Source organism: Puma concolor, chromosome B2 (genome assembly GCF_028749965.1).
Source record: "Puma concolor isolate L17-30 chromosome B2, mPumCon1.1.hap2, whole genome shotgun sequence".
Taxonomy (NCBI): domain Eukaryota; kingdom Metazoa; phylum Chordata; class Mammalia; order Carnivora; family Felidae; genus Puma; species Puma concolor.
In genome coordinates this window covers 136,662,101-136,683,115 of record NC_141671.1, presented here as the reverse complement: position 1 = coordinate 136,683,115, position 21,015 = coordinate 136,662,101, and the positions used below count along the sequence as shown (strand labels likewise).

At 37.9% G+C, this 21,015-nt stretch overlaps 1 protein-coding gene, 1 long non-coding RNA gene and 1 pseudogene across 4 annotated transcripts in view; 2 read left to right on the top strand and 1 right to left on the bottom strand.

Annotated features, from left to right (window-relative positions):
• LOC147581286 (uncharacterized) overlaps window positions 1–13,131 on the top strand; it is a 30,904-nt gene extending 17,773 nt beyond the window's left edge. For both annotated transcript variants that reach the window (XR_015251638.1, XR_015251639.1), the window contains 2 exons: window positions 12,727–12,814; window positions 12,988–13,131. This is a non-coding gene — a long non-coding RNA (uncharacterized LOC147581286). The remainder of the gene's footprint in view (window positions 1–12,726; window positions 12,815–12,987) is intronic.
• TAB2 (TGF-beta activated kinase 1 (MAP3K7) binding protein 2) overlaps window positions 1–21,015 on the bottom strand; it is a 91,750-nt gene that overhangs the window by 51,427 nt on the left and 19,308 nt on the right. Inside the window, exon 2 of one of the 2 annotated variants that reach the window (XM_086708103.1) lies at window positions 12,605–12,753. The exons of the other annotated variant lie outside the window; for it this stretch is intronic. The gene's annotated coding sequence lies outside the window, so the exon portion shown is untranslated. The remainder of the gene's footprint in view (window positions 1–12,604; window positions 12,754–21,015) is intronic. 2 annotated transcript variants of the gene reach the window in all.
• On the top strand, window positions 905–1,282 carry LOC112862599 (large ribosomal subunit protein eL30 pseudogene; annotated as a pseudogene).

Genomic DNA, 21,015 nt, shown 5'->3' with positions numbered 1-21,015 from the left:
CTGGCATACCCACAACAGCTGAAAACCTAGTAAGTAAATCACAGCAAGGAGAGAAGCACCAAATCCTATGTATAAATTCTGCACACATCTCTGATCCCCAAACTACACATATGTGAGATTCCAAGCAGCCCAGCCAAAGCTAAAATAACTGAGATTTCAGAGTTTGAAGCTGGGAGTTCAGCCAAGTTAACTGCCTCCTAAAGCAAGCAAGCAAGGAAGGAAACCAACCAAACATCAATACTCACTACTGAAGGCACACAATAGAATCCAGAGTCTCTACATGCCATTCATAAGAAACAGGAAAAACTGACCCATACTCAAGAGAAAGGGCAACCAAGGGAGACCAAGCCCAAGACGACCCAGGTGCTAGAATTAGCACATAAGGATTTTAAAGGAGCTATTTTAACTATGCTTAAAGATGTAAGGACACACATGCTTGGATTTCAGCAAAAAACCACTCCCCTGAAACCCCAAAAAACCAAAAAGCCAGAAACTATATTCTTTTAAAAAAGAGAACCAAACATAACTTCAAAAAGTGAAAAATAAATGTCTGAGATAAATTCACTGGGTGGATTCCCCATATATTGGAAATGACAGAATAGTCGGTAAACTCGAAGACAAAGCAATAGAAATTATTCACACCCAAGGGATGGAGGATAAAAAAATGACTGAGGGTGGGATGGGGTCAGGTAGGTGAGGGTAGGAAGAGAACCTAAGGGTAAATATCCAAAAGTCTAAGGTACTTGTAACTGGAGAGCCAGAAGGATAAAGGAGAGAGAATGGGGTAGAAAAAACTATTTGAAGAGTAGTGGCTAAAGATTTCCCCAAGTTAGTTAAGACTTTGGTCACTTCAGACATGTGTGGCTGCTATTGGTCAGGGGTCATCCCACACAGCAGGCAGAAGATGGTGGCTGCAACACCATCCAGAAGATGATGGCTGGAGTCCATCAACTCTAGGCTCCAACTCCTCATGAAAAGTGGGAAGTCCTTGCTGGGGTTGGAGCAGACTCTAAAAATGACCAGACAAGGCAAGGCAAAACTAGCCAATCGGCCAACAGCTGCCCAGCCTTGAAGAAATCTGAAGCAGTACTATGTCACATTGGCCAAAACTCGTGTCCATCTCTGCAGTGGCCATACTACTGAATTGGGCACAGCATGTGGAAAATTCTGCACAGGATGCCCTGACCCAGGTGATTCTGATATCACTAGAAGCCTGTTAGAACAGACTGGTGAAAAGTATGCAGAAGTTGTCTTTAATAAAACTGGCCAGAGCTTGTTTTAAACAACAACAACAACAACAACAACAACAACAGCAGCAAAAAAGATCTTACTTAAGAATATCAAAGCCTAAACAGGAAAAGCCAAGGAAGACCACGCACAGGTATAAGTGTCAAACTGCTAAAAATCAAAGACAAAGAAAATGTTGAAAGCAGCAAAAGAAATGACACAAAGGGGAACAATTCTAATAATGCTGACTTGTCATCAGAAACTGTGGACGCCAGAAAATAGTCAAATGACATAATTTAAGTGTTGCAAGAAAAAACATCAACCCACTTTCTATATCCAGCAAAAGTAAACCTTAAGAACAAAGCGAGATAACTATTTTTAATGTAGCCTTTGGCGGTAAGCAAATAAATTTTACAACTAAACACATTATTGAAACAAACCAATGTTAGATTCTGTATGAAATATAACGCAGCTAACTATGGGCATTTATGAGGCAACTGGATACACAGAATATTGAAAACCAGACAATCATTTAGTCTAATTAGCCATGACCCACACACTTAAGGAGTGTCTAGAATGTGCAGATACAAGTACTAGTCAATGCCCTTGCTCTCCAGGTCACGGAAATTCTTGGATTAGAGGCACATCAACACAAGTTTGTAATTTAGGTAGCTATTCGAACTTGGGCACTATTTTACCTTCTGTCTACTTCCTGCTGCCACCCCAGCCTAGCCTGTTGCTATCACATTGGTTTCATCTCTTTCACATTCAAAAAAGGATTAGAAAGGAGCACTGTGCATAAGGAAAAATTGTAGAGAGCAGAGAGCAAGAAGAAGGTAGGCTCCAAGTCATGATGTGTCTTGCAGGTCATTAAAATTTGGAACTTTTATCTTCTGAGTAATGGGAAGTCACTGAAGATTTAAGCTCAGAGGCAGGGAAGGGGACATGATCAAAAAATCATGTATGTATGAAGAATAGCTACAGAATGGAGAAAAGGGCAAAATATATGAGCAACTCAGTTTGAAAACTACTGTTGTAGTCTAGCTGCCAAAGGTTAATAGCTTATAACTACAGAAACAGCAATGGAGGCCGAGTAAAAGGAAAAACTGAAAGGATATTTAGGAAGGAAAAATGAATAGAACTTGTTGATGGATTAAATATTGGGGTGAAGAAGTCAGTGTCAACACTGGTTTCTGATCTGCTCAACTGGATGGCGGTCCCATCTACAAATGATAGAACAGGCCCAAGAAAACAAAGGGGTAGATTACGGGTTTGGTTTTGAACATGCCGAGTCTGGGGCACTTTTAAAACATCAAAATAGATGTATCACAGAGGGAGTAAGGATATATGGGTCTAGGCTGTACACGAGTGCTACCTAAGTGGTATTAACTGTGCTGTATGTGTTTAAAGGGCTCTCTGGGCTGAGGGAGCGAGTGGGAGGCCATAGAATCATGGCTACTTTCGAAGTTTAAGAACATAAAAAAGAATGAAATCTTGCCATTTGCAACAACATGGATGGTCTAGAGGGACAATACTAAGTGAAATAAGTCAGTTAGAGACAGACAAACACCAAATGATTTCACTCATATGTTTAAATTAAGAAACAAAACAAAATGGGCAAAGAAAAAAGAAAGAAACCAAAAACCAGACTCTTAATTATAGAGACCAAACTGATGGTTGCCGGAGGGAAGGTGGGCGGAGGGACGAGTGAAATACGCTTATTGTGAGGAGGCCCAAGTCATGTGCAGAACTGCTGAGCCACTATATTGTACACCTGAGACTAATGTAACTGCATGTTAACTAAACTGGAATTAACATTTTTAAAAAAGAAGGTTAAAAAAGTATGAAGCAAAACAACCAAATCTGAGGCAGATTCTGGAGATAGTCATCTGTCTGGCTAGAAGAAAGGAGGGACAGTAGGATTAGGAAGAAGGAGTTTGGGGGGGGGTAGTTACAGGAGATGAGAAAGGCCTTGAGATATAAGAACACTAAAGTTTTAATATTATTATGTAAACTATCATTTATCTTTGCCCTATTCTTGCATGGTTGAATTTTACTGAAACACATTTAATTATAGTTCATGTTGAGTATCAGAAAGAAATGGAATGAAATATATAAAACTAAAATTTACTTCTCGATTGCATTAGGATTCTCTTTTAGCTTATAGGACAAGAAGGTAAGGAGGTCTTCCCATTTTAACATATATACCATCCTAAAATTTAGTTCTGGTTAATAACCTTAAGAGATGATAATTTTTTCTGTAAACAATGTAATCTTGAGTGGGAGAGGACCCCGTGAAATTATCTTGCGAAAGTATATAATTTCAGAGGTTAGAGAAAAGCCTGTTGTCCAATAGACTCCTTGCTAGACTTCTCCTTTCACGTGTGTAATTTCACTTCTTAAAACTGACCCTTGACAACAAAATTCTTTACAAAAGTACTGTTATTCTCAAAGTGGAAAGACTACCTTGTTCACTGTTGTGTCCTAAATACTTAGAAAGTGTGTGCTAAGTAGTAGATGCTCAGTAAATATTTGCTGCAATAAATCTCTACATATCAGAAAATGCCTAGATTTATTTTTTTAAATAATTTTATTGATTAAGTAGGCTCCATGCCCAACGTGGGGCTTGAACTCACGACCCCAAGATCAAGAGTTGCAGGCTCTACGGACTGAGCCAGCGTGTCAGAAAATGCTTGGATTTTGAAGACTAGTATAAAAAGTGGTCTCTATCTATCCAAACAAGCGTTTCCCTTACCCTCAGCTTTAAGTCGGTGCTGCTTAGTACTTATTTTGAAACTGCAAATTTGTTCCAATGCAATTGAAATAATAGGGAACAATTTGAGCATTATTTACCAGCTAGAAATACTAGTTGGATGCGGAAAACCACGCTCAACTGAAACAAGCTGCATGTGAATACACAAAATGTAACACACCTCAAACATCCGCCAGCTGCCTCAGCTGGCCTATGAGCATGTGGCCCCAGCTAGCCATATCTTGTGTTACAACTTTCCTTCTGATTTCAGAAAACCCTTCTTTGACCACTTCAGGATAACAAATTGCCACATCTATGGCTCACTTCCATAAGCCAACTTCAGATCTTTTCCAAAGTACCGTATTTGTACGTTATAGGAGTACATATTTCTTAGTCATTTAACATGGGTAAAACTATACTGTCATTTTTTAAGGATCCTATCTTTTTTAAAATGTTCTCTGATAAAGTTTTTGAGTGTTGTATCTGGAACTCCACTTTTTCCATAAACCCTGTGGCTTTTCTTTTTCATGATTTGCATAGCATGGTGATTTTTAGAAACACAGATGTTAAATTTTAACAGAACTGTCTGAACTGCAAAGCCCCTCTGACCTTAACAACTGTGAACAGTAACTTCCCCAGGATGACTACTGGGAAGGCAGAATGTTTTATCTATTTGGTTGTCAAAATGATGTTAATAGTTTCTTATAACTGATTATAATTTGTGTCTTTTCTGTGGATTGGATGACATTACCAGACTGTGCAGTGAGTTATTCTTAAAGAGTATCATAGAACGAAGCATTGATACACAGTAAGAGTAGCTGGATGGTGCTACAATTTTTTTTTTTTTAATTTTTTTTTTTCAACGTTTATTTATTTTTTGGGACAGAGAGAGACAGAGCATGAATGGGGGAAGGGCAGAGAGAGAGGGAGACAAAGAATCAGAAACAGGCTCCAGGCTCCGAGCCATCAGCCCAGAGCCTGACGCGGGGCTCGAACTCACGGACCGTGAGATCGTGACCTGGCTGAAGTCGGACGCCCAACCGACTGCGCCACCCAGGCGCCCCTACAATTTTTAAAATTAAAGTTAAAGCAAATTTTGAAACCTTTAGCCCCAATAAGATTTCAGAATTAAACCTTAAAAATAAAGAAGTCTATTCCATGCCTAATCATACACACACTATTCTAAATACCTTTTACTTTACTCATGCATTATCTAAGTATCTCATCAAATGCCAGTTAGGTAACAGTTGATGTACTTCACATTTGATTAACCTCAAAAGAATTTACAAATGTCATTAATTAAACATAAAAACTTTCAAAAAAATTTTAACAGCAAATTATTGGAGTTATATTTCTTGGAGCATGATATGACAACTTTACTAAGGCAAAGCAAACTCCTCCCCCCCCCATCCACCCTCCACCAATCTATAATATCAAGTTATTTTCCTAAAGAGTTAAAAAATGCAAGAATTGTAGCCATGTAATCAAAATCTAAAATTCAAATACTATCACTGTTTAAGAATCATAATCCCTCTTTAGCATAAATTTTAGCATGAAAGAATTGTAATACTGAAACACTTTACATAGATAGCTAGTTATTTGCAAAAGTAACAGTAAACATACCAAATCAGTCATCTAAATGCTACATGAAGTTAGCTATCATGTTCAGCTTTTATGTTATTTAAAAGCTTGAAAGGAGCAAGGGACTGGTAGCAGAAAATGGATTTCTCAACTTTATAACACTGCAATAATTTACTTTGTAAAAGAAAAGGTTAACACTAATGGCTGAAGTACATAATGATCTATACTTCCTTCTCTAAACAAGAAAACTTCCCGACTTTTTCATTTACTACATTGCCTCAAGTCCTTGAATGTTGGCCATTCCTTATGGATAAAAGTCTTACCAGTTTTAAGTTCTTCTAAAGGAATGTGCAAGTCAGCCACACTTGGCAATTTATGTACTGTGGTTTTGTGGTGAGTGCTACCATTTTCTAAGGATCAAGAAAAGTGCAATAAATCTAAGACAGAATGGTTATAATTCATCAAAACATATTATATAACTAACTACCTTGTGTGTATTTTCCAATTCATATCTCACTATTTTTTTTCCAATATATTAGGGCTTTAAGATGGAGACAAAGTTATTTTTCAGTGCTCCCTTTTCCCTGTAATTTTTGGATAATCCGTCCTGTGCATAAATATCTTGGAAAGAAAACATGATATAAATAAATGATATGACAAGAAGCTCCTATTATGGGTAAAAGGGAAAAAGAGAGGATAAAAGAAAATGAAAGCACTTGGAAGTACCAGTTTGCATCTTGTATCAACCATCAACATTTAGAACGAACCAATGAACTCAGTGGCATGTGAAAATTATAATAATCTGGTTAAAATATTAATCTAAAATGGCATCTTTATATGCAGATTAAGAGAAAGTTATGAGAAGTTTTATCAACTGATCCCTGTGCAGTTCTAATCACTCGCTTGGCCCCATGCTTTCTTTTTGTTCATCTCATATAATTTTGCCCATCTTCCTTCTAATGTCATGGCCCTCAGCTGACTTCTCCCCAAAGTGGACTTCTGGCTGCCTGGTAGATGTATGCATGTGTGTGTGTTATAGCACAGGGCACAGGTCGATTATGTTCATGAGTCAGACACAGTGTAAATGGACAGTTCTTAGTCTTTTCTTCAATTTTAATTTTTTTCATGTTTATTTAATTTTGGGGGTAGAGAGAGAGAAGGAGAGAGAGAATGAGCAGGGGAGGGGCAGAGAGAGAGGGAGACATAATCTGAAGCAGGCTCTAGGCTCTGAGCTGTCAGCAGAGAGCCTGACATGGGGCCTGAACCCACGAACTGTGAGATCATGACCTGAGCCGAAGTCAGGGGGCTGAACCGACTGAGCCACCCAGGCTCCCCATTAGTGCTTTCGTAATAACTACTAAAATGTTTTAATATCTAACGAAAAGTTAAATTGGCAATTTGAAAATTATACACATACACTTGATTGGTAATACAACTGTGGTTAATAGAGACTGCTAAGCCTGCTAATGGAGAAAATATATACAAATCTATATGTAAAGACCAACATTTAAATAAAGTATTTCATTACTAGATTATTCAGAACCTGAAAAGGAAATCACAGAGAATTCAAAAGAGCAAAGTTAAAATTGGTAAGGCAATATTAAATGAATCAAGTTTCTAAAATACAACACCATGCTGTAATTTTGTTTAGTATGTGCCAGTTTCAATCTAACACTATGAAACTGTTGTATATAGTTGGCTATTTGTCTTGTTATAGTTATGGTGAATGAATTTTTTATTAGATGGTCAAGAATAATCTCAGAACTCTACAGAAACTTTTATCAGCAAATTTATTATATACAAATCTATTTCACAAATCTCTAAATTAGATACCCTTAGAGAATATTCAATTTAATATTTTTAGTTGTATAACATAATCAAATAAAGAAACAGAAATCACATCCTACAAATACCTACCCATAAATCTGCAGCAAAGGCTTTCCTAATTAAGTAGGAAATCTGAACTGTAAAAATATATTAAAGTGATCTTCTACTTAACATTTTTATTTATGACACAACCCATTTTCTAATTTATCGTTTTTATATTTTTTCATATGTACATTTTTCATATGTAGTTTTTCATATGTATATATATATGTATATATGTGTGTGTGTGTGTATATATATATATAGCTCAAACTTTGTTGAGTGCCTGATACTTACTCTACACCATAGTGGGTGCTGAAAGTATTAAAATTAATAAAAGCACAGTTGCTTATGTTCAAGAAATTTACATTTTAGGGGTGCCTGGGTGGCTCAGTCGGTTAAGCCTCTGACTTTGCCTCAGATCATGATCTCATGGCCCGTGAGTCTGAACCCTGCATCAGGCCCTGTGCTGACAGCTCAGAGCCTGGAGCCTGCTTCAGACCCTGTGTCCCCCCTTTTCTGCCCCTCCCCTGCTCATACTCTGTCAATCTCCCTCTCTCAAAAATAAATAAACATTAAAAAATTTTTTTAGGGGCGCCTGGGTGGCGCAGTCGGTTAAGCGTCCGGCTTCAGCCAGGTCACGATCTCGCGGTCCGTGAGTTCGAGCCCCGCATCAGGCTCTGGGCTGATGGCTCGGAGCCTGGAGCCTGTTTCCGATTCTGTGTCTCCCTCTCTCTCTGCCCCTCCCCCGTTCATGCTCTGTCTCTCTCTCTGTCCCAAAAAAAATAAATAAAAACGTTGAAAAAAAAAAATTAAAAAAAAAAAATTTTTTTTTAATTTACATTTTAGTAGGGGAAAACAAACATTCAACAAATAAATGTAATAATGGATACAGATATAATATGCAGTAAACAGCAGAAATGAAGGAGGGACCAGCCAATTCTAGGAGAAGGGGAGGATTGAAGGAAAGGATTCATTAAACAAGGGGACACCTACGCTGGGTCTTGGAAGATAAAATGTGTTCTCTTGGACAGGCGAGAGGGAAAGAGTAACTCAGGCATAGGTAGTTGCCTAGGGAAAGACCTAACGGGGTGAAGCAGCGTGGCAAGTTCAGGAAACCGTAAGGAGCTGGCTAATGCTGACCTGCGGGGGGTGAGACTCACAAGGAGACAGCGTGACAAAAGACGAGGCTGAAGAAGTGGGGTAAGGAGGGGCACATCACAGAAGATTTTCATTGCTCTCTGCATCATGCATGCTGCCTCCCACAAGTCAGCAAAAACATGCCTCTCACCTTCTCCGTTCAGGTCATTTATCTCTGAAGCTCCAGGCCCCGCCACAAGATGTACCACTATGCCCCAGCACACAGCAACAAGTACTCTGTGCCATTTACAGGTGTATAAGCTGCAGTGAAGGTCAAGGGAAGAAGTGCCTAAAACTTAGGAACTGAAGAAAGGCAGGAAAAATGTCACAAAGAATGTCGTGCTTGAGCTTAGGAATTACAGAGGAATAATAAAGGTCTCGCAGGAAGGATATCCCTGACAACTGTTTGTGTTGAGGGAAAGGCCACGAAAGAACATGATAAATTAGAATTACAGCTGAGTAGAGTAGAAAAATGAGTGAAGTTTGAAAAGGTGGGAAAGTTTCAGTGAAAAATGTACAGATTCCAGATAATGTAGAAAATACATCTGAGAAAATTCTACGGGCCTGAACGACTTTTTGGCTCACCTTCATTTCTAGGATCCACTCTATAAACATTGCGACTATAAGCCAGGCGATGTGCTTTAAATATGCAAAGATAAGTAAAATATAGTCCCTGCTTTTGAGAAGATTATAATCTAGCAGAATTCAGATTTATATTGGGACTTCTTATCAGCACATGTCTATTATCTCACCTTATCCTCCCCACATGTGAGGCACAGAGGACAACTGTTATATTCCTTTTAACTGAGGAGCATCATGGAGAGAGACACTGAGACATCTATACACACACTTCCCACCAAGTTAGTCTGCAAGGCCGGCCGTGCACAACTGTGGTGTCAACCCCCACTGCGACTGCAGTCAGCTGTGAGGCAGGCTGAATGAAGTCTGTTGCAGATAATAAAGTACCAGAGGTCTCTTTATATAAATTAGAGCATCTCATCTAGAGACAAACACATGTGTTTCAAGAGGAGCAGAAAGTCACCTCCTTAGTGTGTATTACTAAAAACAACTGCTATTGGGAAGTGACTAAGTAAATTACTGTATAGCAACACTAATGAATACCAGGTAGCTGTGTGTGTGTGTGTGTGTGTGTGTGTGTGTGTGTGTGTGTTTTGGTGGAATAAGATATCTAAATAATTAAATGGAAAGAGAAGATTTTAATGAATGAAAAAAGAGGCAGAATCTGTGTATTTAAAAAAGGGATACAAAAATGTATTTTAAAAAGATAGTTTGTATGTATCTACAGGAAAGACTCTGAAAGAATATACACTTATTTTGGAGATGGAGCGAGGCCAGGTAAAAGGTTACATGGATGGAAGATGGTCCATCAGTATTTGTATTCTGATACCTGAGCAGGAGAGTAAGAGTAGAATAATTTGAAAATACCTATACTTAGCCAACTATATGTACTTTAAGATAATAAAGCCTATGTTATCTATGCTGAGACTGTTACTGTTACAGTTAACAGTTACAACAATTAACAATATTCCAGATGTTTGACAAGATGAGATCTACAGTTACATTTTGATTTAAACGTTACATGCAGGCTATATGTTTAGGTGCACGACTAGCTCTATGCTCAGTCCTGTTAAAACAAAAAAGCCAGGTCCCTTTGATTTTCAACCAAGGGCTAACTCAACGTGAACTAATGCTGAGTTACTCTCAAACGGAGTAAGAAATACTCATCCACCAAAGAGATGGTTTAATTGTTTAAAAGAGGTAGGGGGTTGTAGAAAAAGAGGTTTAATGTTACTATCTTAAGCCTAAGAGTCCCTCAATAAACACAATACTTTATAGAAAGTTATAACACATAAAGGTGGACAAGAACACTTTTCTCTAAGTTTATAGTATAAACGCTATGGTTCAGCATTACTGGTTCACCATTATTATGGGCCAGGTCCTATGCTAAATGCCTAACATGTATCATTTCAGTTACTTTGCACATTCCTGTAGTAAGGATTAAATGAGAAACTGCAGGAAAAACTCTTCACACGTTTGGCACATATAACAATAAGTGTCCTTAATGAGGTACCACTACTGTTAAAATCTAACTTCATCAAGCCAATTACTCTAATACAGTTAGCTTTTCAAAAGACTCACAGACTTAAGTGCACCAAGGCTAAGAAATCTTCAATGGATACCCATTCCCTGCTACTGAATTAAGTCCAAAAACTTTCACCTGACATTCAAAAGTATGACACAGCTCCGTCTTCTATCACATCCTGTACTCCACTGTTCTCTAGGCACACTGGACTGCTCACAATTTCTAGAACATGTTATACACTTAAAAATAATTTTTTTCTTTACTTCTTAAAGAAGTAAATAATATTTAAAATGTTTACTTATTTTTGAGAGAGTGCAAGTGGAGGAAAGGCAGAGAGAGGGGGACAGAGGATCTGAAGAGGGCTTTGTGCTGATGGCAGCAAGCCTGATGTGGGGCTCGAACTCACCAACTGTGAGATCATGACCTGAGCCGAAGTCGGAAGCTTAACCGACTGAGCCACTCAGGTGCCCCTATATACTTTCATTTCTATAACTTAGATTTCTAAGGTTTCTAGATTCTTGCCATTCTCTCCAAAGACTTTTATCTATCCCTCAAGGCTTAGTAGAAATGTTACCTTCCCCACAAAGTTGATTCTATCTGGTACTCTCCTGTATACTGTTAGCACTCCTGTTATGGTACTTTCTTTGGTATCACTTGTCTGTGAGCTCACCGAAAGCAAAGTTTATTCATTTGCACATCCCTTTGGGCCTAGTACAGTGTTTTACACAAAATTTGCATTCAATAATGTAGAAAAATTTCACCATTACTAACAGTCTCCCAGTGATAACAAACAAGACTTGAAATTCAAATGCAATTCTTTCTTCAATTTCTCCCCCAATTCACCCATCGGCAGTAAAGATCCTGTAATAACTCTGATAGTAGCTCTCTTTCCGGTCCTAATACAACACTCAGTGAGATTCAATCCTTTCAATACCAAACAATTCATGTGGGACATAATCAGGGACCCAATGGTGACTAGACTGGCTGACATATTCATTATACAATAACAGTGGAGGAGAGAATTTCTGAAGCAGAAGCTAGGATATTAGAATCATCTTTTAAAATCACAGTTGGGACATAAAATTTCTCTGATCAATTCTTCTGAACTGAACTTTAAAAACAAAAGATAGGTATGGTTATCTGCCCATTCAGTAAATAAAATCACCTTTCATGGATTAATCCAGTTTCTAAATCTATACAAATTGGTAAAAGCAATAAATGCCCCTAAAAGCTAACTGACCTCAGCCCTCGAATCCTTCATAAGTAGTTTTCACTCCATTAAAATCTTAAGCAACAGGAAACGTGTTTTTGGTTTTGTTGTTATACTCCAGGACAATTTAATCTACTTATGACTTTCTTATTGGATTTATTTTGAATAATCAAGTATCATTACAGCAAGTATTAGTTACACACTTACATTTAAAATTAAACTCTTTATGTAGAAGTACTATATAATACATTATTTGGTTCTACTTCCAACTGCTGAAGAAAACACTGACTCTATGTGAAGACGTGCATTGCGTGGAATGGTTGAGAGAACTAGTTTCACTTATTTAACTCCACGTACTATTCAGACTCTGTGTGAACCTCTTAAAGGAAGACAGTTTTGCTGTCGATAATGTTTACTTTTCATTGAAGACCAGAGTAGTTTTTGCACATTTACAGTATCTAACTCAATAGTATTTCCAATTTATTTTTCCTAAGTTGTTTTTGCATTAGTTTGCTACTACTAGCAAACAAGTTAAATCAGAAATATTCAGGCAAAAGTAAGTTAAAGTCAAGAGTAGCTGCATGTTACCTAGATGTTAGGAATGTTACCATACTTGAAAGCAAGAAGACCACAGATTTTGAAAGTAAAGTTTTGGTTATTATAGATGTCACAGTAAGGCAGTTACACAGGCTAAGCTTGACTGGTGCCGTGGACTTTAGCATACCTGGAAATAGAAAAATTCAAATTGTAGCTGTTCTTGGTTGGCCCTTTGCCATTTTTGCAGCTTACAAATTTTTAATTAAGTAACTGCAGTGAGCTCATCTCTACCGGATACTTCTTTTCCAGGGCAGGTCCAGGAACTGGGTCTGGAGCCTTGAAAGCAGAAGAGAAACTAGAGTAAACTAGAGGCAGGCGGAAGGAGAAACGTGACCAGGTAACACTATGAGATCTAATGGCAATGATGCAATGATGTAGTCCCCAGTGCGTCTCACACAAGATATTCTGAGGTGGAAAAAGGATCTCTTAAGTTGTTAAGTTCCCAGAAGATGCCATTTACATGAGTTAAGTCACTGTCTTTCTTTACCCAGCTCTACTCCCGACTTCCAGTTCCAGCTACTGAAACAGTGGCCTTCGTGAGACCTGTGATCACTTTCAGCAGCAGACTGTCCAACGTGGGACCACAGACAATAGACGAAAGAGAAAAACAACAAATCCACTTTCACTGGTCAAATTAAAATTGTAAAGTCCTCATTTCCAGGTTGTTTTGCTCTTCTTTCACTATCTTATTTCCAATTGTCTTCTAACTGCTCCCCTGATTTCCTACAATCAATTCTCAGAGGTTTCTTCAGAAATACATCCAAGCAATGAACTGAATTTCAAGTTCCAATTTTTAAAAATACTTGGTAATTCTTAAAGTGGGAGGCAAAAAAACAGCTCATAAGATGTGGTTCTTAACCACACTGGAAATTCTCTTTTTCCATTACCAAAATAGGTTCAATCTTTTTGGTATAAATTTGTTGGGTCCATATTAACACACACACACACACACACACACACACACACACACACACACAACTACAGAGGTTACAGAAATGGTAGGATATTAAAAATGGTAGACTGTTGCATGAGAGCCTGGCAAGGATGTCCTTACACTTGGTGAGCTGGCACCCGAGGGAGCTTCTCTAAGAAACAAATGCCACAGCACTCAAAATGAATTGAATTCTCTGCTACTGTCAAATGATGGCAGATTGTGGCAACTGCTAATAAGACAAAATAATAATGATAATAATAATAATAATAATAATAATAATAATTAGTGAGGACAAGGATTCAAAGAACTAACTCCCTGCATTTCTAGTGACTAGCAACACAGCAAAGCAAAACAGAATCAAAATAGTTTTTAAGAAAAATGTAAATTTTCCATCTTTCACGATGGCATATTGTCAGTGAAAAAATTCTGGCAGAGTCAGATCTAGGTTCAAATCTTGTGTCAGCATGGCCTTGGACTAAAACTCTCTGCAGAAGTTTCTTTTCTATCAAGTTGGATACCACACCTCATTTTACTAGACTGTCAAGAGAATTAGCTAAAGTACACAAGTGGCTAACAACCTAGCACACAGTAGATAATCAATTTTTCTGCATTACTACAGAGTGAAACACATTTTTTTATTCTAAACATACAGGTCTACCTAAGTTTTCATTTTCATATATACTACAACAACAGTGTGTAACAAGCTTTAGGTTTAAATAACTCAACTGCATCACATCCTAAGAGACACAACTGATTTATCAACATTGATTTCAGAACTACAAAGGAAATGTGTCCGAGAGCTCAATTCTGAGAGCTGATAATGAATACAAATATAACAATTTACATTTAGAACATAAAGGGAATCAGTGGTAAGCAAGGTAAACAATGTAATTCTTCTCCCTCCAAATAAAATAGAAAGTACCTTTGTCAACACATCTCTTGTTAAAAAGTTACAGATCTGGAGTAGTGTACTTTAAAAAGCAAAAAGAGGGGCGCCTGGGTGGCGCAGTCGGTTAAGCGTCCGGCTTCAGCCAGGTCACGATCTCGCGGTCCGTGAGTTCGAGCCCCGCGTCGGGCTCTGGGCTGATGGCTCAGAGCCTGGAGCCTGTTTCCGATTCTGTGTCTCCCTCTCTCTCTGCCCCTCCCCCGTTCATGCTCTGTCTCTCTCTGTCCCAAAAAAAAAAAAACAACGTTGAAAAAAAAGCAAAAAGAATCCACGCATAATATAACTTGGTTTTTAAGTCAGGAAATGCTTTAAGGGCAAAGAAAAGCCTTACATTTGGGCAATAATTTTCCTCTTACTGATAGAACAGCGGGTTCCATACAAAATTACTATTTACCAAATATGGTTCAAAGATCAGATTACACCTTTCCTAGCATTACCAAGTAATACAGCAAGTATCAAAAGTAACAAAGAATTAAAAAAAAAAATCCTTAAAGTCATTCTATTCACTGCTACAACTTTATTTCAAAATATTTTTTAAAAGTTAACATGGAAAGTGTCTATTCAAAACCCACTTCAATTTACTTAGAGATGATAAAATTAAATTGTCTGTGTATTCCCTAGAAGGAAAATAAACAAAAAAAAAAAAACCCAAAGAAAGTATTTAGGGGTGCCTGGGTGGCTCAGTAAGTTAAGTGTGGGACTTCTGCTCAGGTCATGATCTCAGTTTGTGAGTTCGAGACCTGTGTCGGGCTCTGTGCTGACAGCGCAGGGCCTGGAGCCTGCTTCAGATTCTGTGTCTCCCTCTCTCTCTGCCCCTCCCCCACTTGTGCTCTATCTCTCTCAAAAATAAATAAACATTAAAAAAAATAATTAAAAAAAGTATTTAAGAATGAGGATTCCTGGGGTACCTGGGTGGCTCAGTTGGTTAAGCACCTGACTCTGGATTTCGGCTTAGGCCATGACCTCAGTTTGTGACCTCGAGCCTAGCATCAGGCTTCTCACTGACAGTGTGGAGCCTGCTTGGGATTCTCACTCTCTCCCTCTCTCTGCCCCTCCCCAACTCATGCGCACGCTCTCTCTCTCTCTCTCTCTCACTCTCTCTCTTGAGTAAATAAACTTTAGGAAAAAAAAAGAATGAGGATTCCCATTCATTAACCCATACAGATGGACTTTCAGTTTAAAGTCCACCAAGAAAAATATGTATTTTTTAATGTTTATTTTTTTTAAGGAGAGAGAGACAGAGCATGAGCAGGGGAGGGGCAGAGACGGAGGGAGACACAGAATCCGAAGCAGGCTCCAGGCTCTGAGCCGTCAGCACAGAGCCTGATGTGGGGCTCCAACTCACACACTGTGAGATCATGACCTGAGCCCAAGTCGGACGCTTAACCGACTGAGCCACCCAGGCGCCCCTGGAAAAATACTTTAAACAGTTAGTTTTCATGTTTGGTATTTTATTACTAGCTATTATAATGAAACCTCATGATTCATAGTAATGTGTAGGTTGATTCTTTTTTTTGTCTTTTCCAGATATACAAGATCATCTACAAATAATAAATCTGTCTCCTCCCTTTCAACAATTATTTTGTATTTTGGTCTAATTTTTGCATTGTATTCCAAAGACAATGTTATAGAATAGTAACACTGGCCAGATCTTCCTTGATTCATGACTTTAAAAAAGGAATTCAGTATTTCACTAAACACGAAAATAGAAATTCTAGTATTTCATGTCTAATAACAAAATGCAGTCTTGTGGTTTGAGGTATGTAAAATTTTAAATATATTCATTTATCCTGGTTTCACTAAGGATTATTAGAAATAAATGTTGACTTCCCCCTTTTTGGTATCCTTCAAGATATTCATAATCCCCTCTCACCCACTAAACGTGAATGAATTTATCATTACATTTCTAGAGTGAATTCTAGTTGGTTACGCTTTATTCTGTTAATGTAATGGTAGTTTCCATTTGGTAGTTTTATTAAGCATTTTTTGCACCAACTTTTGGGAGATTGGTGTGTATTCTTCTTTTATGTTCATATTTTATTATCATGTTATGCTGGCTCTGTACAAAGGACTGGGAAGCTTACGTTTTTTTTCTCTACGCTCTGAAATGGTTATCTGGGGCTTAGCGTTCTTCCTTCAACCTATGAACATGTTTGAGTCTTAACCATCTTAAACATATATCCATGTATAAACTCGTGGATGTATTTCCTTACCTTAATTGGTATATATAATATACTGGTATATACAATATACAATATACTGGAAATACACAAAGTATTTCCTTACCAGTTAAGCCCTCTAACAAGTATGTCTTCACAAAGCTATTAAAATTGCTACTGTATTCAAGGCACTGAGGAAAGAGAATGAGCTACAGTTTCTGCCCCCTACATCCTCCTAAACAAGTGAGAAACACAAACATACATACCAAAATCTGCATTAGCAATGTAAGGAATGAACACACTATGCTAGGCCACCTGTGTCTTACCATTCATGCCTTTTGCCAAACTCCTCTACAGAGTAGTTATACTATGGCTTCAACTTTCTTTTAATCTGCCTCCAAGTTTCCTCCCTTGATAATAGTTTTATTCAAATCATCAAATACAATACCCTTTTCAGGATCGTCATCCACCATTTTGCAATAACTTAATTCCACAGTGTATTTAAGTTTTCTTGAGTACTTTCTAATTCATCATATCATTTGATCCTCATGCAAAACCAGTGAGGAAGCTAGGTAGTTATTATTCTCATTTTGCAAGGTTTAGAAAATTAAGTAATTTACTAATCAAAACCTCAATCAGTGGCAGATTTAGGGCCAGAAATGTATCCGTGGCTTTCTAACTCCAGGCACAGGGTTCCTGCCTCCATGTTTTTTTTTGTTTTTTTTTAATTTGAGAGAGGGAGGGAGGGAGGGAGGGAGAGAGAGAGAGAGGGAGAGAATGGGGAAGGGCAAAGGGAGAGAAAGAATCTTAAGCAGCCTCCACACTCAGCATGGAGGCTGACGTGGGGCTTGATCCCATGACACTGGGGTCATGACCAGAGCCGAAATCAAGGGTCACTCAACCCACTGAGCCACCCAGAGACCCCCTTTCCTCTATATTCTATTAACGTGACTGACTGATTACTAATTTGAACAATTACTAATCACTCTTTCCTTGAAAATTTTTCTGCTCAGCAGTGTACACATTCTTCATTTTTCTAGGATCATTATTTCTGTGCTTCTGGTTTGTCACAACTCTGTGGTGCCGAGTTTTGACACTAGTCCTTGCACGTCTTCCTCAGGCACCTTTTCTGTACTGTTTCCAGCATAATCGAAGGAGAATCTCCTTTAAGGTGTAGTTCAGGCCTTCTCTTCCACTGGATAAAATCTAAACATTCACAGCCGTACAGTCTGATACTGAAAGGACGCTTATATATACTCCAGTCTGACGTCGTTACTTAATTAAAAACCTCAATTTTGTATTATACAAGTCAGTGGGAGAATCTGAATAAAGGTTTAAGACAAAATTTGCCTTCTTAAACTATACATAAAGTAAATGCATATATGTATGTACAGTAGATATGGCTAAGTAATTAAATTTTAAGAGTAATTATTGGACCCTATTTCATTTTTGCTAAGGACTTGTCTGTCCTTATTTCCATTTCTATTAAAGACTTGTCTGCTCCTATTTCTAAGAGATGTTATTTATGTGACAATATTAATAGGAGTTCATGTATCAAAGTAGATTAAAAAAATCACAGAATAGCAATAAAGTTGAAACCTACTCAATTCTACATATTCATGAATTATCCATACTCTGGATTTTTATGTTTAAAATTTGTCTAAATGTACAGAATTTGAAGTTGGTCAGTTTTTTTTTTATAATATTTATTTACTTAGAGAGAGAGAGAGAGAGAGAGAGAGAGCGCGTGCGCGAGCGTGAGTGGGGGAGGAAGAGGGAGAGAATCCCGCGCAGGCTCTGCGCGGTCAGCACAGAGCCCAGCGCGGGGCTCGATCTCACGAATCGTGAGATGATGACCCGAACCGAAATCCAGAGTCGGACACTTAACCAACTGAGCCACCCAGGCGCCCCTCACTCGATTTTTAAGGTGAACTGGGAATCAAAATCATACCGCTAGCTATGCTAACGCTTCCCACCCAGATGCAGTCATGACCTGGGCTACAAGGAAGAGAGGCACGAGACTGCTTGCTGTAAAGCATTTAGAACAGTGCCCGGCCTGCGGTAAGCATTCAAAGTGCGTCGGCTACCACGCTGCAGCTGCAGCTGCCATTTCTGTATGTGTTCACATCATTACAAATATGGCCACGTTAATGGTCCGGCCACACAAAGAATCCTGCCATGGTATAAGTACCTTACTCTACTCCTTTTCAGTATGTTTTCCAGGTTTTGTCCCAGCGAGCAGGGCCACAATTTTAATGCTCCAGGAACAACACCTTTCAACCACTCTCAAACCCGAAGTACTTTAATGTCTCAACATCAGAGACTGTGAGTTCTGAAAATTAAGAGCTTATTTTATTTTAATTTTTTAAAATATAATTTATTGTCAAGTTAGCTAACATACAATGTATACAGTGTGTTAAGAGCTTATTTTAAAAGGAAATTGTACATTCCACTTGTAAACTTTCAAGCTCATTCTACCAATATGGAACACTTGAAAAATAAAAGGGAAGTAAGCTTAAATTTAAAATCCTGCCCAAACTCGCTTCCCTCCTCAGCTTCCCATTTCTATCAGAAGTAGTAACTCTCTTTTTAGCCTGAAAACTGAAGTCACCTAAACACTTCTCTTGCCTTTCTTTACCTCTCTTTCAAATTTCATCCATTTCATAATCAATATTCCTCAAAACACAACTCCTAAGACTCTCTTCACTGGATGTTATAATCAATACAGTTTACAATTACTTCCATAGTTCTGAAATCTAAAAGTACTTAAAAGATTTTTTCCATGAAACTTCATGTCGAAACTCCTCTGCACAGGGTGCCTGACTGGCTCAGTCGGGAGAGCATGTGACTCTTGATCTCAGGGTTGTAAGTTCAAGCCCCACATTGGGTGCAGAGATTACATAAAAATAAATCTTAAGAAAAAAAAAACCTCATCTGGTAGTGGCAAAAATTTGCTTTGAACTGACTTACTGACTTAAGGCTATTTATAGGCTTATTTAGCCTACTGTGACTATTTCCATGCTTCACTGCAGAAATAATTAGGGTTTAATAACTGGGTGATGCCTCACACCTTGTTGGGGGCATTACATAATATACAATATAAATGTCATGTTTCCTTTTTAAAATTCAAAGAATTTCGAATTCTAAAACACAAAGCTGGCCTCGGGTTACAGATAAAGCACTGTGAACCTGTAGAGTATTTTTCCAGGAATCCTAATTTAGGCACTCTCTTCTTAACTTTCTGGTACTTTCCCCTACACCACTGCATGCATTTCGGCCACCATGATTACCACCAACCCCTTTAAAGTTCTTTCTTAATACCTCCTGGCAATGCCAATTCTAGCCCACCCCTACTGCTACCCATACTATCCCAATCATCCAGCATCTAACTGACCAGACCCACAGCTTACCTCCCTGACACCAAAGTCTTCCTGCTTGACCCAGTGTAGTACAGCAGATTAAGAAATGCTCCTACCTAACCACTTTAAATATTTCATTCCTTTGCACAAAAACTTAACAAACTGGAACAGATACATGGTTAAGAGGGTAAGGATAAGGAGTGTGGGATTATACAAGTTTTGGTTGCCTTGTAAACTTATGTTTATCTATATTGTAAAATAAAGAACTCCCTCTTTTTAAAACTTAATGAAAATTAAAAATTCTTCTAAGTTAACTTGTATTTATTCTGTAATTAAAAACAAAAGAAAAATTCATTAGGTTCCTCCTCTACTATTCACTTCAACTAAAACTCTTTGGTAGGGTTCTCAAGGCCTTTTCTTGTTTGGTTTCACTAGATCTGGTGCCATTGACCCCTTTGGCAGTCTGAAGAAAGCTACAAATATCCTCTCAGAATAGTTTGAAATGCATAAAATACAATACATAGGATTACAAAGAAAGCCAATTTCACTAAAGTGTGAAAAATATGGATGGTTTTAAATGCATAAGTGATTACAAAGAAAACCAATTATACTGAAAGTTACCAAGTATTTTTTTAAAACCTGTATTGGTGATGCATATAGATATATATAGATATAGATACATATAGATATAGATATATATGCTTCTTTATTAACACTCAACAAAATAAAATCTAGAAGTCTAATAACCATAATTTGTTATTAACCTGTATAAATTATATTCAGAGATATCAACAACTGTAAAGTAATATGAAAATCCCTGTGCTTTTACCATTAGTAATAAAGTCATAGGCACTGCTTTACTGCTTAGAATCACAGTACAGATCTTCCTTGAGTTATGATGGGGTTACGTGCCAACAAACCCACTGTAAACTGAAAATACTGTTTGTTAGTCAAAAATGCACTGAATACACCTAACCCACCAACCATCACAGGTTAGTCCAGACTACCATGAATGTGCTCAGAACACTTACACCTCATTAGGGCAAAATCTTCTAACACAAAGACTACTATATAATAAAGTGTTGACTATCTCATGTAATCTATTGACTACTGTACTGAAAGTGACAAACAGAATGGCCG